The following is a 14653-nucleotide window of genomic DNA, read 5'->3' as shown; positions in this document are numbered from 1 at the left end:
TTAGAATGCATAATCTGTTTGTTTTCTATAAATTTGTGTTTTCAATCTAAATAGAATTTGGAGAATCCACTTCCGCACATGGATCTCCTTGTAAACAAGTTCCTTTTTTTTTTATTGGAATAAATGGTTGAGATTTGATTTCTAGAATTTAATTTGGAAGTTTTTGGAAGTTGGAAAAGGAAAAGAAAGGAAAAGGATAATATATATATAGAAAAGGAATTTGTTTTTATATATATTTGGGAATGTGAAATTTACGAGGGAAAAGATGAAGTGGATCAAAGTCAAACCAAGGTTAATTAGAAAAGGAGTGTGTGTCCTCGGTCATTTGTGTCCTAAACTATTTTGGGTTTCAGCCCTCAATCATTCGTGTCCTCTCGCAGAGCACCCATACCACCAGACTTGCAGGCGCTGCCGACAGCGCCTCTGACCACCGTACCACTCATCGACGTCGTCGCCACCGTATCACTCTCGATTTCGTGCCGCTGCCGCTCAATCTTGTGCCGCCACTGCTGATCTTTGTTTTAGGTGTTGTCGGAGTTTAGTTTGGGTGAGTTTTGTTGCGAATTTGAGGGGTTTGTTGTTCAAGTTTATAATATCCTACCAAGTGTGGGCCTATTTAATGATTTAATTGTGATTTTGGATGTTAGATACAAAATTTGGAGGAATTTTAAAGTTTTCTGGGGTGTTGTCCAACGAAGCTATTAGTTGCTCCGTCAATTTTGGTAAGTTCTAAGAGTTCGGACCCTTTTGGTTTGAATAATAATGTCACTGCAATTTGGATTTGGAGTCCTTAATTTTTGGTTTATGCCTAAGTTCAAATCTGTGTGAGAGGTTGCAAAGCGATTTTGGAATAAGCTACATTTTGTGTAATTGTTTGGAGACCTTAAGTTGAGATTTTTGTTTGGGTCTTCAAAGATTTTGAGTATCAATGGATAGTTGCCTAATTAATGTTTTATTCTTTGCTTTAGAGGAGTTTCAAAATTTACACCAAGTTGTCCAGCATTGTTAAGGGTTAAATTTGGTGACTTTGGGATTCAATCCAAGAGTCTAGTTGGGCTAACAAAGGGATTAAATTGGCTAAAATTCGAATTTGTGATTTGATGTAAGTGATTTACTACCGGTTCACCCTCGAACCCCAAGTTGATGTTAAGACTGTGAATACATTGAAAGCATGTTTTTATTGTGATGGAATGTTCTGTCATGATTGATTAATGAATGACTATTGAGACTGATCCGAAAACTCATGAGTCATGTTACTATGATTGTTATATCATGCTATGACTTGATTTGAATGTGGACGTTGTATGTTGTATAATAGATTGATGATGATTGTTAGCACTCCTATTAGACTGTGTACATCCCCTATGTATGTTTCGATGTCCTTATGGGATTGCCACATATGCTTATGATTTTGGTGACTCTTCGAAGTCACTTTCTATGAAAGTATGCCTTCGTGTTCGTCCCTTATGCCTATGCCTATGTTCAGGATGTATACCTTTGTTTCGATAGGAAGACTAACATGTACATCTAGTGGACCCAATAGTGGGTCACTTACTGGGTAGTTTTATACTAGCTCCTTTCTATATGTTTTTTTTTCAGGTAAAGGAAAGGACAGAACGACGAATGACAAGAAGAATCTGTGACCAAGTCCCTGGGACTTATCATACGCTTCTGCCTATGTTTTATTTTTTTCATGTTTTCATGTTCTAATTTAGAAGTTCAATATTTAAATCCTTAATTAATTTGTTCGAATATTTATTTAATTTGTTTTCCAATCGGGTTTAAGGGTACCCCGAAAAGTGAAATTATATTCTTTGAGTTTTATATTAGAAATTTATTTTATGAAAATTTATTGGTTTTGGTCAGGTTTTGCGAACAAATCGTTTTGAGTTTTATGCATGCATGTAGTAACGATCCTTTGTCCATCTAGAAAGTCGGATCGTTACAATTTCATCTTCTATTTCAACCTTAAAAAAAGTACTTGGATTGACAAGTTTAAGTGCTTCACCGAATGCCTTAACAAAAGCATATGATCCTTCTGGCAACCCTCGTGCATATACCAATGCATATTCTCTTGCACGGTAAGCTTTCCGTAGCTTATATTCACTCCATAATCTCTTCGGACGTCTTCAATTATATTTCTTAGGTGATATAATCGACTGACTTGATTGTATTTGGACTTGATTAAGTGTCCAATAACCCAACTCTTAGGTTGTCGATGATTACCACTCCTCATTTCAAGTAATGTTTGTATACTTGGGTACTTTATCACCTTAAACTAATCACTTCCTACCAATCTTTTTGCACGAAAACACCACTTATATTCCTTTACTAACACCGCACGGTTAACAAGCTCTTTGTCGACTTCTTTACACAGTAGTCAAAGTTTTTTTCTTATTGCAAGCATTGACAATTTAACAAATAAATCATACTTGGAAAAGAAAATCTAACCAATCCTCTTCATTTAGAAAATCATGAGGTACTGAGATAAGTTCATCATAACATGGGCCATCAGATGCTCTAAGTACATCTACGAATGACTGGGTAGGAACATTGTGTTGTATTCGATCTGAGGGCACCACCAGTAGTGGGATCGGAGTAAGTGCGGTTGAAGCACGAATAAAAGGTATTGGAACTAATTTTGTCCATATCCATATTCAGTATGAGTCTATGAGGTGCATCTCATTTGGATGTTGTGACCCATCCAAGTTTCATTTCCATCATCATCATCTCCCAGGTTACATGGTTGGATGTTCTCATCCACTAAAGACAGGTTATGTCTAGATGTAGTTGGAACACCAAAATCCTGACTAGTTGGAATGGATGGAATGGTTGGATTACTCTGATGGTACATGTTCTCAATATATGTTCCATGCGTTTGGTTTTATATCCTAAAACTCACAGTTTGTAAAATGATAAACATTTTCTATAATCAATAAACTTATTATTGATTTTATAAATTGTATATATGAAAGTCTAAATCCAATAAACTAAGACCCATGACTATTACATGAGGACTTGAGTTTTATGTGAAGATATAAGAGTGGACCAGGTTCGAGTAATAGTCAAAATTATCTATAGTAAATGAATAAGGTTGGGTACCTTATTTTGGTAACACTATTAGATGTGGTCTACTCTATAGTTGTTAGAAAGAGTTGTAAAGTGCTACATACGATGTGATCCTAATTCGTACATGTTATGACATGAGGAGTGGGGGCGTCCTATGCAATGAGTTTGCATAAGATCGGACCAAGAAATAAGTCATTCTTACTTTATAACATTGTTTACTGTATAAGAATGACTATTTCACTTAGATGACCTAGGTAACTCGATCTTAGTCCTAAGCTAACTATGAACTTCTGTTTATTCGGGATTATCCGATTTGCATAGGTGAGGGTTAGCTCAACAGCACCGGCTCAATAAACCTCCCATTTTAGTGTTAAGACTTAATAGATAGTTGTGGACATAGGGTGCAAAACGGAGTTCACGCCTACCCGATTTAGGGATAGGAGAAAGGTTGTTCTCTCAAGTACTGAATCCAAGTCATGAACAAGAGGCCCCATCCTCTCACTAGGTTAAGAGAGTTTGGTTTAGTGACTGGATCACAAACCAGTTATTCATTAGAGGATCTGTAGGAACTTGAGGAATAAAACGTGATCTCGGGGGTAAAACAGATATTTGACTCAGCCGTTATTATGATCAACCTGTGAAGGGTCGACTTGCTGATTATGGTTAAATCATGTGGACGTAATATATCTACAGTGATGGGAGTGCAACTATGAGCTTTAGTGGAGTGACTCATTAGTTAAAGAATGGGAGTTATTTGGTCTAATGAGTTTAGTCAATTAATATCGGATCGTTGTAGCCCATGATCTGTATGTCCGCAAGGTCCCCCCTACTAGCTCGTAATTAGACTAGCTCTAGAATAATGTGATAAGTTAATTTGAAATGTTCAAATTAGAATTAAGAGAATTAGTAATTATATGAGATATAATTATTTGTTTAATTTGAGAATTAAATGGAGTAAGAGAATTTATATTTAAATATATAAAGATGGATATGTGTAAAAATTAATTTAATATTTGATATTAAATTAATTAGTTTTATTTAAAAATTAATTTATGAAATTAATTTTATAGAATTAATAAAATTTTCAATTTTAAAATCAAAATTGATTTTGATGGAAATTGAAAAGTTGGTATAATACATAAATGGAAAAACAAGTTTTTCCATTATCCATTCTCTACTTGCTCACATAAGATCCATCCCCATTGCCTTGTGTTACTCCAAGCATGAGCTGCAACTCATGCAACTCTCTTCCTTGCATGATGGTCTACAATATATTAAAGAGATTGGAGTGAATTTGGGCATGCAATCAAGAGAGAATTTTAGTTGAAAATTCGTGCTGAAGAAAGTGTTCTTCAACAAGATTGCTGCTGTGATCAATTCTTCTTAATCCATTGATTCAAGCTTGTTTTGAGCCCCATAACTCAATCTAGAGCACCAATAGAATAGTGGGGAAGAACTTGAGGTGGTCTGCAACAAGATTCGGAGAAGATTGCAGCTGGAGATCGAGCTTTGAAGAAGTTTTACAAAGGTATGTCATGAAACTCACTTGTTTCTACAAAAGCATGCTTTATATTTTGTCAAAATTAATGAATTAGAGTGTTTAATAATCCGTATTTCTTCCGTTGTTGCTGTTACATTCCTACACCATGAATATCATGCGGCGTGACTAATACAAATAAAGGAAGTCGGGACGCATCACTGCCTTCCAAAAAATGAAAACTACGATCTTCATCCTCGACTATATCGATCGAGGGGGCTTAGACTAATAGATTGTAACAACATTTGATGTGTATGGAAAATCTATCAGGATATTTAGTCGGTGTAGAAGACTCACTATGCGATATATCGTGTCTAATCTTTAGACATTTTATGGGACCGCCAACATAGTTACTTTCGGCCTGGTCCCATTCCCCACCATAGCGTAAAAAAATGCGAAGTAACATCATTGATCTACAATACGCCAAGTATAATAATCGATCAAATATTGAAATTATGTAACAAAAAATATGTGTGATAGACGATCGTGTACCATAACATATACAATCGTATATACTATAGTATACGATCCTGTAGGCTATGGTACAAAATCGTGTATACAATGATATACGATATGTTATGTTGTGGTGTACAATCGTCTATGTTGTTGTATACGATTGCATATGATGTGGTATACGATTGTGTATAATGTGGTATACGATCATATACCTAATGATATACGATTGAAAATACAATGGGATTGATGGTACACGATCAGAAAAATAATACTGAATGAACTTCTAAAAACTTTCAGTTAACAACACTTACAGTATTCATTTTTGGGTATATAGAATGATCTCCTTCAAAAATGCTCGTTCTAGACCCATAAAATAAATTGATTAGAGTTGAAAGTGATCTGTGTTCAGCTGAAAGTGATAAAGCAATGAATAAGAAGATAGTGTTTAAGTGAAACTGAAGAGGTGAAAATGATATTCGTTTACTTGTCCCATGGTTAAGATCCAATAGCATTGAATTTTAATGTACAATATTGGTTTAGAATAGATAGTTGCATTAAATAATAACGATTGGTGGTTGGAAGGGAATATCAAAGGATGAAGAAAAGTAGAAGAGAAGCATTTAAAGTCGGGGGTAACAATGACATTTGACATATGGAAAAGGTCAATGAGAACAAAGTTTTTAGAAAGAGGTCATCCATAGAAAAGTTTTTGCCTTTTGGGTTATTTTATGAAATTTTACAACACATGGGATTCTAGGGTTTTTACTTTCTTTCGGTATTTTGCATTGACGTATGACATGGTTAAGATTACATTTTTCTTCATGATTGTTCTTTCTTTTGCTTTTTCTCTGCAATATTAGTCGACATGGTTTGTATTGTATACAATTGTTGTGTATTTTATGTTTAAGCGCACCAACAGTTGCATTCGGAGGCTTCTTTGATTCTTCTCTTTGGTCTTAAGTAGAAAGATTTGGAGATGCACTTCCATTCCACCCAAGAGATGATTCAAACGCAATATGAGCAGATTAAGCAATGGAAAAAGGTGGTTGCAATGAAGGAAGAACGATTAGATGATGCGGAAAAATCAATTGAAGAACGCTCAAAAAAATCTCAAGAACGAAGAAGACAATTTTGAAAGATGGACCAAAGAGCTCAATAAGAAAGATGAGAAAGTGAGGATGTATCTGAAATTGAATCCTTAATGGTGAAGGAACTGTAAATATAAAGGACCTTCAGATTGTTCCAAACTCCATTGTGAAAAAACTAAAACATTTACAATCATATAGAAACGTCTATGCATTAAAGATAAATTACAGCATACTTCTTATCAAAAATAGGATAGAGTGACAATACCTTTGAAGAATTCTTTCTTCACATATTTCCCTCAATCAAACTTGAACATAACGAGTAACTGGAACTTCCTCAAATATCAGCGAGTAAAACTCGATCCTCGAATAGAACTAGACACCACCACAAGATTACCTTGGTATTCTCGGTGTGAGAATCCAGGAGTTGTGAGCTCTAACTAATTTTGGATGGAGGGAAAGAGGAAATGAAGGAGGAAACGATCGAGTAAACGATGATGCAATCGTGTAGAAGATGAAGGTCTATCGCATAGACTCGGCGCTCGATCATTTAGTAAAGAGTACTATTGTATAGTAAACTCGATCGTCAATCGTGTAGTCACTCGATTAGTAATGAACACTTGTTCTCATGGTATGAATAGAAAAACCATTTTTCTTCCTTATGCCCCTTAGCCATAAAACCGTCTAACCACCCACTAAGGGTGGTTAGTGGAGAAAAAGAAATTTAATTATCCTATAATTAATAAATTATAAATGAATACAATAACTAACTTATCATATTATATTTATAACCTACAATTTTAATATTGCATTATATGCAACATATAAACCATAGTTCTTTTTCTATTTTATGACATTTAATATAACTCATATTTATATTAAATTCCTCCAATCAAATAATATAATAAACTACATCAAATCAATTATATCATATATAATTAAATCAATTAAATTATATCATATATAATCAAATTCCCTCTTGTTAATTTGAACATTTCAAACTAACCTAAAAACTAATTTTCAACTTGAATCCATTGAGCTACCAAGGGGACCTTATGGACGTATAGCTTGAAGCTCCAACGATACGTGAATAACTGACTAAACTCTTTAATCATGATATCTACCATCCATTAACTGTCGGGCACTCCACTAAAGATCGACAACTACACTCTTCGCACTATAGATATCTTTCTGTGTCCCCTGGATATAACCAATCAATAGTACGATGACCCTTCACAAATATTTGTAGGTACAGCTGAGCCAATTTACCGTTGTGCCCCTATAGTTCCATCTAACTTCTTAAGTACCATTGATTTCTCTAATGAACAATAGATCATAGTCCTACTATGATTAAACCCTTCTCGGACCAAGAGAAGGTGTGGCGTCCATTGTTCAAGCCCGGGAATCAGCTCTTAAGAAAACAATTTATCTACTTACCTCTGCATTGGGGAAGGAGTAAATTCCATCTTGTATAGTTGAGTTCCCAGCTCCCCAATCAGATGAATCCTCAAAATGATTAGCCTGTTGAGTCAACGATCTGGCCACTCCCACCCATGCAAATCAAAGGACCGCCCTCATAGACAGGAGTTCACAACTCACTCAGGATTAAGGTTATGTTACCTATGGTCATCCTAGTGAAATGAAAGTCTCAATAATGAACGGCATTCTATAACGAGACTAAACATTTCGTGGTCCGGTCTTATACAAACTCCTTTGTATAGAATATCCCCGCTCGCATGTCTAATACATGAATGATCAGGATCAGATCATTTGTAACTTCTATAAAGCGAGCCACATTCATAGTGTCACCAGGATAAGGTATCCCTCCTTTATCCATATATTACAGACCATTTAGGTTATCACTTAAAGCACAATCCACTTGTATGTCTCCACATACATGCTTAAGTTACAACGATAACCATGAATCTTAGTTTATTGGTTATTGATTAATGCAACTAAAATATAAAATATTTCATAGAATGAAGTGAATAAAGTATCATATATTATAGATCACAAAATGTTTGTTTATACAAGTGTTTACAAACTACAGAACCCTACGAGATTTAGGACATCAACCCCAACAAATGGTAGACATGGGTTCATAGATGTTCTTGTTGGGAAAAGGTCGTGAAGAACTAAGATTAAAAGAATTACAACTCAAGGTGATGGTGAGGAATTTGAGTCAAAAGGAAAAGATATCAGTGTAGTCAAAGCTTTGCTTCGATGAACAAATGTAATGACTAGGTAAAATTGATAGATGATTCAAAGAATTTACATATGAAAGTAAATACTTTGAATTTTCATTTTAGATTGGCCTTAAAAGGGAAGCTTCTCTTAGCTCTCTTATGCAAGGATCTGAAACTAGATGATTTGATGCACACACAAAACATGATTACCCTTCTAACATTTTACGATCCTGCTAAGTTGGTTTTAGATGCTATGTGATGGTTTTATGATAGACCTAGGCCTCAACTTTATTTACGAACAACAGGGAAGGATTTTGAGAGCCTTCCAATTTCTCCACAATTCTCTAAGAGAACCTATACAATATGACTGTCCAAGATGCCTCTCCCCTCACAGACACTAGGTATAAAAAGAGAGTAACCATAACAAATATAACAGACTTATGCCCTTCTTAACTCACAAGATTCCTATGGGGGCCCACATATAACTAATCTTATCCTTTCCTATTCTTCTGGCTATAAACCTTCAGCACTAGGGGTCTATCATTACCCGCCCCCCAAAGGGCCACCTTATCCTCAAGGTGGAAATCAGCAAAAAGAGATTGAATTACATTAGTCTGCTCCCAAGTTACATCTTCTGGTGGACTGTTGCCCCACTGAATTAGAACTTCGTTGGTAGCCTCTATAGTGAAAGATTTACGTAGCCTCAACAGTGCAACTAGTGTTATTTAGACGAAAAGATCATGGGCTAATCTGTGTGGGAGAGGAATGATGGGTAAATTAGTTCCTACAGCCTTACGTAAAACAGAGATATGGAAGACTGGGTGAATGTTGGCTTCCTTGAGTAATGCTAAGCGATAAGCATTCGGTCCCATACGAGCCATCACTTGAAAGGGACCTAAAAACCGAGGGGCGATCTTGGGGTGAGTAAAAGTTTCCAAGGATGATTGGCAGTAGGGACGTAATTTAAGATAACCCCAATCATGAACCTCAAATGGGACCTCCCGACGTTTAGCATTGGCCGTTTTGAGCATCTGATGCTAGCCCTCATTAAATTCACCTTTATGCGGGCCAGCATTTTGTCTTAGTCCCGCAAAAGTATATGGAATTCATTGACTGAGTTGGAACCTCTATCATAATGTATTAGTGAGGGTGGTGGACGCCCATAGGTTGCTTGAAAATGGGACATTCCAGATGCTGTATGAGTGGTGGTGTTGTAACAAAATTCTGCCCAAGCTAACCAGTGTGACCACTATTTTGGTGTACCCATGGCAAAACGACGGAGATAGGTTTCAAAGCCCCGATAAACGACTTTCGATTGACCGTCGGTTTATGGGTGATAAGCGGTGCTTTGAATTAATTGAGTTCCCCAAAGTCGCATGAGTTCTTCCCAAAACCGACTGGTGAAAATTCTATCATGATCAGACACTATACTTTGAGGGCAACCATGTAACCGGACCACCTCTCGCACAAAAATTCCAACCATTATTTTTATGGTAAAGGGATGCTTAAGGGGTAAAAAGTGGGCATATTTAGACAATCGGTCTACCACTTCAGTATAGTGTTAAACCCCCTAGACATAGGTAGCCCTTCGATAAAATCCATGTTGATATCTTCCCATATGCAATCCAGAATCGGAAGAGCCTGCAGAAGACCAGCTGGCGAAAGAGTTAAATATTTAGCTTGTTGACAGATAGAACATTCTACTACATAGGTCCGAACGAGAGCCTTCATGCCTTTCCAATATACTTCACAAGCCATTTGTTGGTACGTCTTCAAAGCTCCATGGTATCCCCCGATGAGACTATTATGAAATTCGGCAAATAGAAGAAGAATTGTTGGTGAATCATCTAAAAGAACTAACCTCCCCTAATAACAAAGCACATCCCCTTGCAGAAGATCAGCTGGCTAAAGAGTTAAATATTTAGCTTGTTGACAGATAAAACATTCTACTACATAGGTCCGAATGGGAGCCTTCATGCCTTTTCAATATACTTCACAAGTCAGTTGTTGGTACGTCTTCAAAGCTCCTTGGTGTCCCCCAATGAGACTATTATGAAATTCAGCCAAAAGAAGGGAAATTGTTGGTGAATCATCTAAAAGAACTAACCTCCCCTGATAACAAAGCACATCAGGGAATAACAGGGTGGATCAGATGCCAGCAAATAGACTTTGTCGGATGGTATTCAAAAATTCATTGTTCTTTACTTGTTCCACAAAGATGGTTGTGTTAAGACACCCCACAATACTTTGCCCAATTCCAAAGCTGGTGGTAATCGTGATAGGGAGTCAGCTACCGAATTCTCTAAACCCCTCTTATACTCAATGGCAAAATCATACCCCATTAACTTAGCGATTCAGCGTTGGTATTCGTCGGCTATCACATGTTTTTCTAAGAGAAACTCCAAACTCTTTTGGTTTGTTTGAACAACAAAGCATCGGCCCAATAAATACGGACGCCACTTTAGGATAGCCAGAACGATGGTGATCAATTCTCGTTCATAGATAGCCTTAAAATGATATGTCAATAGCACAACTTAGCTGAAATATTCTAAGCATCATTGTTGTTGCATTAACACAGCTCCTACTCCTACTCCTGAAGCATCGGTTTCGACCACAAACTATTGCAAGAACATAAAAAAAACCCAATACTGGAGCTAACAACATGGCTAACTTTAATCGATTGAAAGCAACCTTTGTTGGGTTTTATGTCCTAAAACTCGTGGATTGTAAACAATAAAACTTATTCTGAAAATTCAATAAAGTTGTTATTAAATATATAAATTACTTATTTCGTTTTAGAAATAAATCCAATAAACTAAAAGATCCATGACTATTACACGAGTACTTGAACTTTATATGGAGACGTAAGAGTGGATCAGGTTCGAGTAAATAGTCAAAATGATCTATAGTATATGAATAAGGTTGGGTGCCTTATTCTGGTAACACTATCGAATGCTGCTCACTTTGTAGTTGTTACAAGGAGTCGTAAAGTGCTACAGACGAAGTGATCCTAATTCATACATGTGATGACATGAGGAGTGGGGGCATCCTGTGCAATGAGTTTGCACAAGATTAGACCACAAAATAAGTCACTTTTACTTTATAACGTTGTTTACTGTTTAAGACTGACTATTTCACAATGATGACCTAGGTAACTTAACCTAAATCCTGAGCTAACTATAAACTCTTGTTTATTCGGAATTATCCTTAGATTTGCATGGGTGAGGGTTGGCTCAACAACGACAGTTCAATAAGCCTCCCATTTCAGGAGAAAGACCGGGTAGATAGCTGGAGAGATAGGGTGCAAGATGGAACTCACTCCTACCCACTTTTAGGGATAGTAGAGAGGTTGTTCCCTTAAGTGCTAACTTCGTGTCTTGAACATGAGGCCCCACCCTCTCATTGGCCCGAGAGGAATTTGATTTGATGATCGGATCACAAACATATTGTTCATTAGAGGATCAGTGGGACTTAAGAAACAAGAAGTAATCTTGGGGGGTAAAACAGCCATTTGACCCAATCGTTGTTATGAACAACCTATGAAGGGTTAACTTACTAATCATGGTTATGTCGACTTGATACAATATATCTACAGTGAGGGGAGTGCAACTCTGGGCTTTATTGGAGTGACCCAACAGTTAACAAATGGTAGTTAATTCGATGTAAAGTGTTTAGCCAATTAATTTTGAATCGTTGGAGCCCATGATCTGTAGGTTCACGAGGTCCTCCTACTAGCTCACCAACGGATTAGCCTTAGCGTAGCGTGATAAATGGATTTAAAACGTTCAAATTACAATTAAAGAAATTAATAATTACATATGATATAATTACACGTTTAATATTGGAATAAACAAAATTGGAGAATCGATTAATATTTAAAATGATTCAAATAATAAATTCATGAATAGGGATTCATGGTAATGAAATTGGTGATTAATTAATGTAACATTTAATATTAAATTAATTATAATTAATTAAATTGTTTAATGAATTATTAATCATTAATTTTATTAGAAAAAATAATTTTGAATTAATTTTTGTAAATATAAAATTTAAAACTGAAATTAATTTATAATTTTGAAATTTGTTTCAAAATTGGAAAAATAAAGAAAATTGGAAATTTTGAAAAGTGGGTTTTTCCCACTTTTTAAGCTAGCTGGTTAGTCACAAAACCACTACTTTTTTCAGTCAAATTCCAAGTAGGTGTTGGATCTCATGCAACAAATGAGTTTGCATGATGATCATGCAATATAAACTTGAAGTCTAAGTGGATATTGGGCATGTAATCAGTTGCAATTTGCTGAGAAAGAGTGATTAAAGAACTGTTCTTCAAAAAATTGATAAACCAGTCCTCCTCCTCCTTTTTCCCTACTTCGAGCTTATTTTGAGTTCCACAACTCAATCCCAAGCACCAAGATGATAGTAGGGAAGGTCTTGTTGTGGTTCACGAGCTTGCAGCTGAATCGAGCTTGAAGAAGAAGATCTTCAAAGGTATGTTTGAAACCCACTTTATATTTTATGAGCATGTTGAATTTACAGCCAAATTTAATGAATTAGAATGCTTAATGATCCTATTTTCTTCCATTGCATGTTTCCTAACTCTATCATCCTCGCCCTCTGGGTTCCATGAAAACTGCTCTTTTTTGAGTAGTTGAGTGAGTGGCAATGCGATAGATCCATAATTGACTACAAATCTTCAATAATAACCCATTACACCCAAAAATCCTTGAAGCTCATTAACGGTCTGCGGGATTGGCCAAGACTCCATGGTCTTTAGTTTGGATGGATCTGTTGACCCCAACTGTAGAAATAAGGTGGCCCAAGTAATCAATACTTTCTACTGCAAATTGACATTTCTTAAAGTTGGCATAAAACTGATTTGTCGGAAGCACCTCAAGTATAACAGAAAGGTGGCCCAAATGTTCCTCCAATGATTGACTATAGATCAATATATCATAAAAAAATACAAGGATAAATTGGCATAAGTGAGGCTTGAGCATATCGTTCATCATGGACTGAAATGTTGACGTTGTGTTCAAGCCAAATGGCATGACCTCGTGTGTGCAAAATTTCATTTTGTGCACATCCAACTCCCGGACACGAATCTGGTGATACCCTGATTTTAAATCAATTTTAGAAAAAATAGTCGCTCCAGACAGTTCATCCAATAACTCATCAACTATAGGAATAGTGTACTTATCTGGTATGGTCATATAAGTTAATGCTCGGTAATCAAAATAGAAGCGCCAGTTGCCATCCTTCTTTTTTTACCAAGAGGACCGGACTCAAGAAAATGCTTGACTTGGTTGTATAAGGTCGGCCATCAACACATCTTGCACTAGTTTTTCGATTTTATCTTTTTGGCACTATGGGTATCGGTATGGACACATCGTTATCGAGTCGGCATTGGGTTCCAACTCTATTGTGGGATCATGGAGTCTTCTATGAGGTAAAGCAGAAGAAGGTTCAAATACTTTTAAGTAATTTCCTAACATAAATCTTACCGAGGATGGCAAGTTGGATAAGTCCACCATATCACCAATTGGTTTCATTGAGGTCATGTGATAGGTGCATCTGGAATCTAGAACCTAATCATGTTTTTCTAGAGGGTTTACATGATTGGATTTATCTAAAGTTGAGGCTAAAGCATCTGAGTAGATGAAGGATCCTTCTATAACAGATGTTTCGGGATATTTGCCTTTAGAATCTTTTTCTTTCTCTTGATTCTTTCTCTTTAAGATAAAACAGTCCTTAATTAGATGTCCCTTTTTCTTACAGTACTTGCATTTTATTTTCTATTTTGATTTATTTTCTTCTGAGTTGTGGGTTTTTCTATCTTTTGAATGGTTTTGTTTGAAGTTTCCTTTTACAAATAGACCTTCACCACTAGGTTTATCCTTTCTATCAATCTGTAACTCAAGCTCTCTAGTTCTTAGGGCTGAGATTATAGTGTATGTGCTTATACTATCCATTCCATATTTTAGAGCATTTTTTATTTCCTTATACGGTTCAGGCAAGGAGTTTAGAAGCACATAGGCCTCATTTTCATCACCAAGTTTTTCACCTAGAGTTTTAAATTCAGCAACTATTTTCTTGAACTCATCTAAGTTATCAGTTAATGTTTTAGATGAATCCATTTTAAATGTGAAGAATTTCTCCCTAAGATACATTTTGTTAGGAAGATCTTTAGTATTATATAATTCTTCTAGCTTAGTCCATATCCTATAAGCAGATTCTTGATCTAAAACTTGTCTAAGAACACTGTCACTAAGATTTAGAATAAGTACAATAGGCTACCAACTCCCAGTCTTCCTTTTCTT

The 14653-nt window shown here is 36.0% G+C and overlaps 1 long non-coding RNA gene across 1 annotated transcript; it reads left to right on the top strand.

Annotated features, from left to right (window-relative positions):
* The first annotated feature begins 323 nt into the window (after positions 1-323).
* Positions 324-1848, top strand: LOC120087133 (uncharacterized). The gene is made up of 3 exons (XR_005484440.2): positions 324-547; positions 648-722; positions 1600-1848. It is a non-coding gene; the product is annotated as an uncharacterized LOC120087133 (long non-coding RNA).
* Positions 1849-14653: the final 12805 nt, after the last annotated feature.

The sequence above is a fragment of the Benincasa hispida genome, chromosome 9, assembly GCF_027475165.1.
Source record: "Benincasa hispida cultivar pf3 chromosome 9, pf3_genome.v1.1, whole genome shotgun sequence".
Classification (NCBI taxonomy): domain Eukaryota; kingdom Viridiplantae; phylum Streptophyta; class Magnoliopsida; order Cucurbitales; family Cucurbitaceae; genus Benincasa; species Benincasa hispida.
Note: the sequence above shows the minus strand (reverse complement) of the source record. Positions and strands in the feature narration are given on the sequence as shown.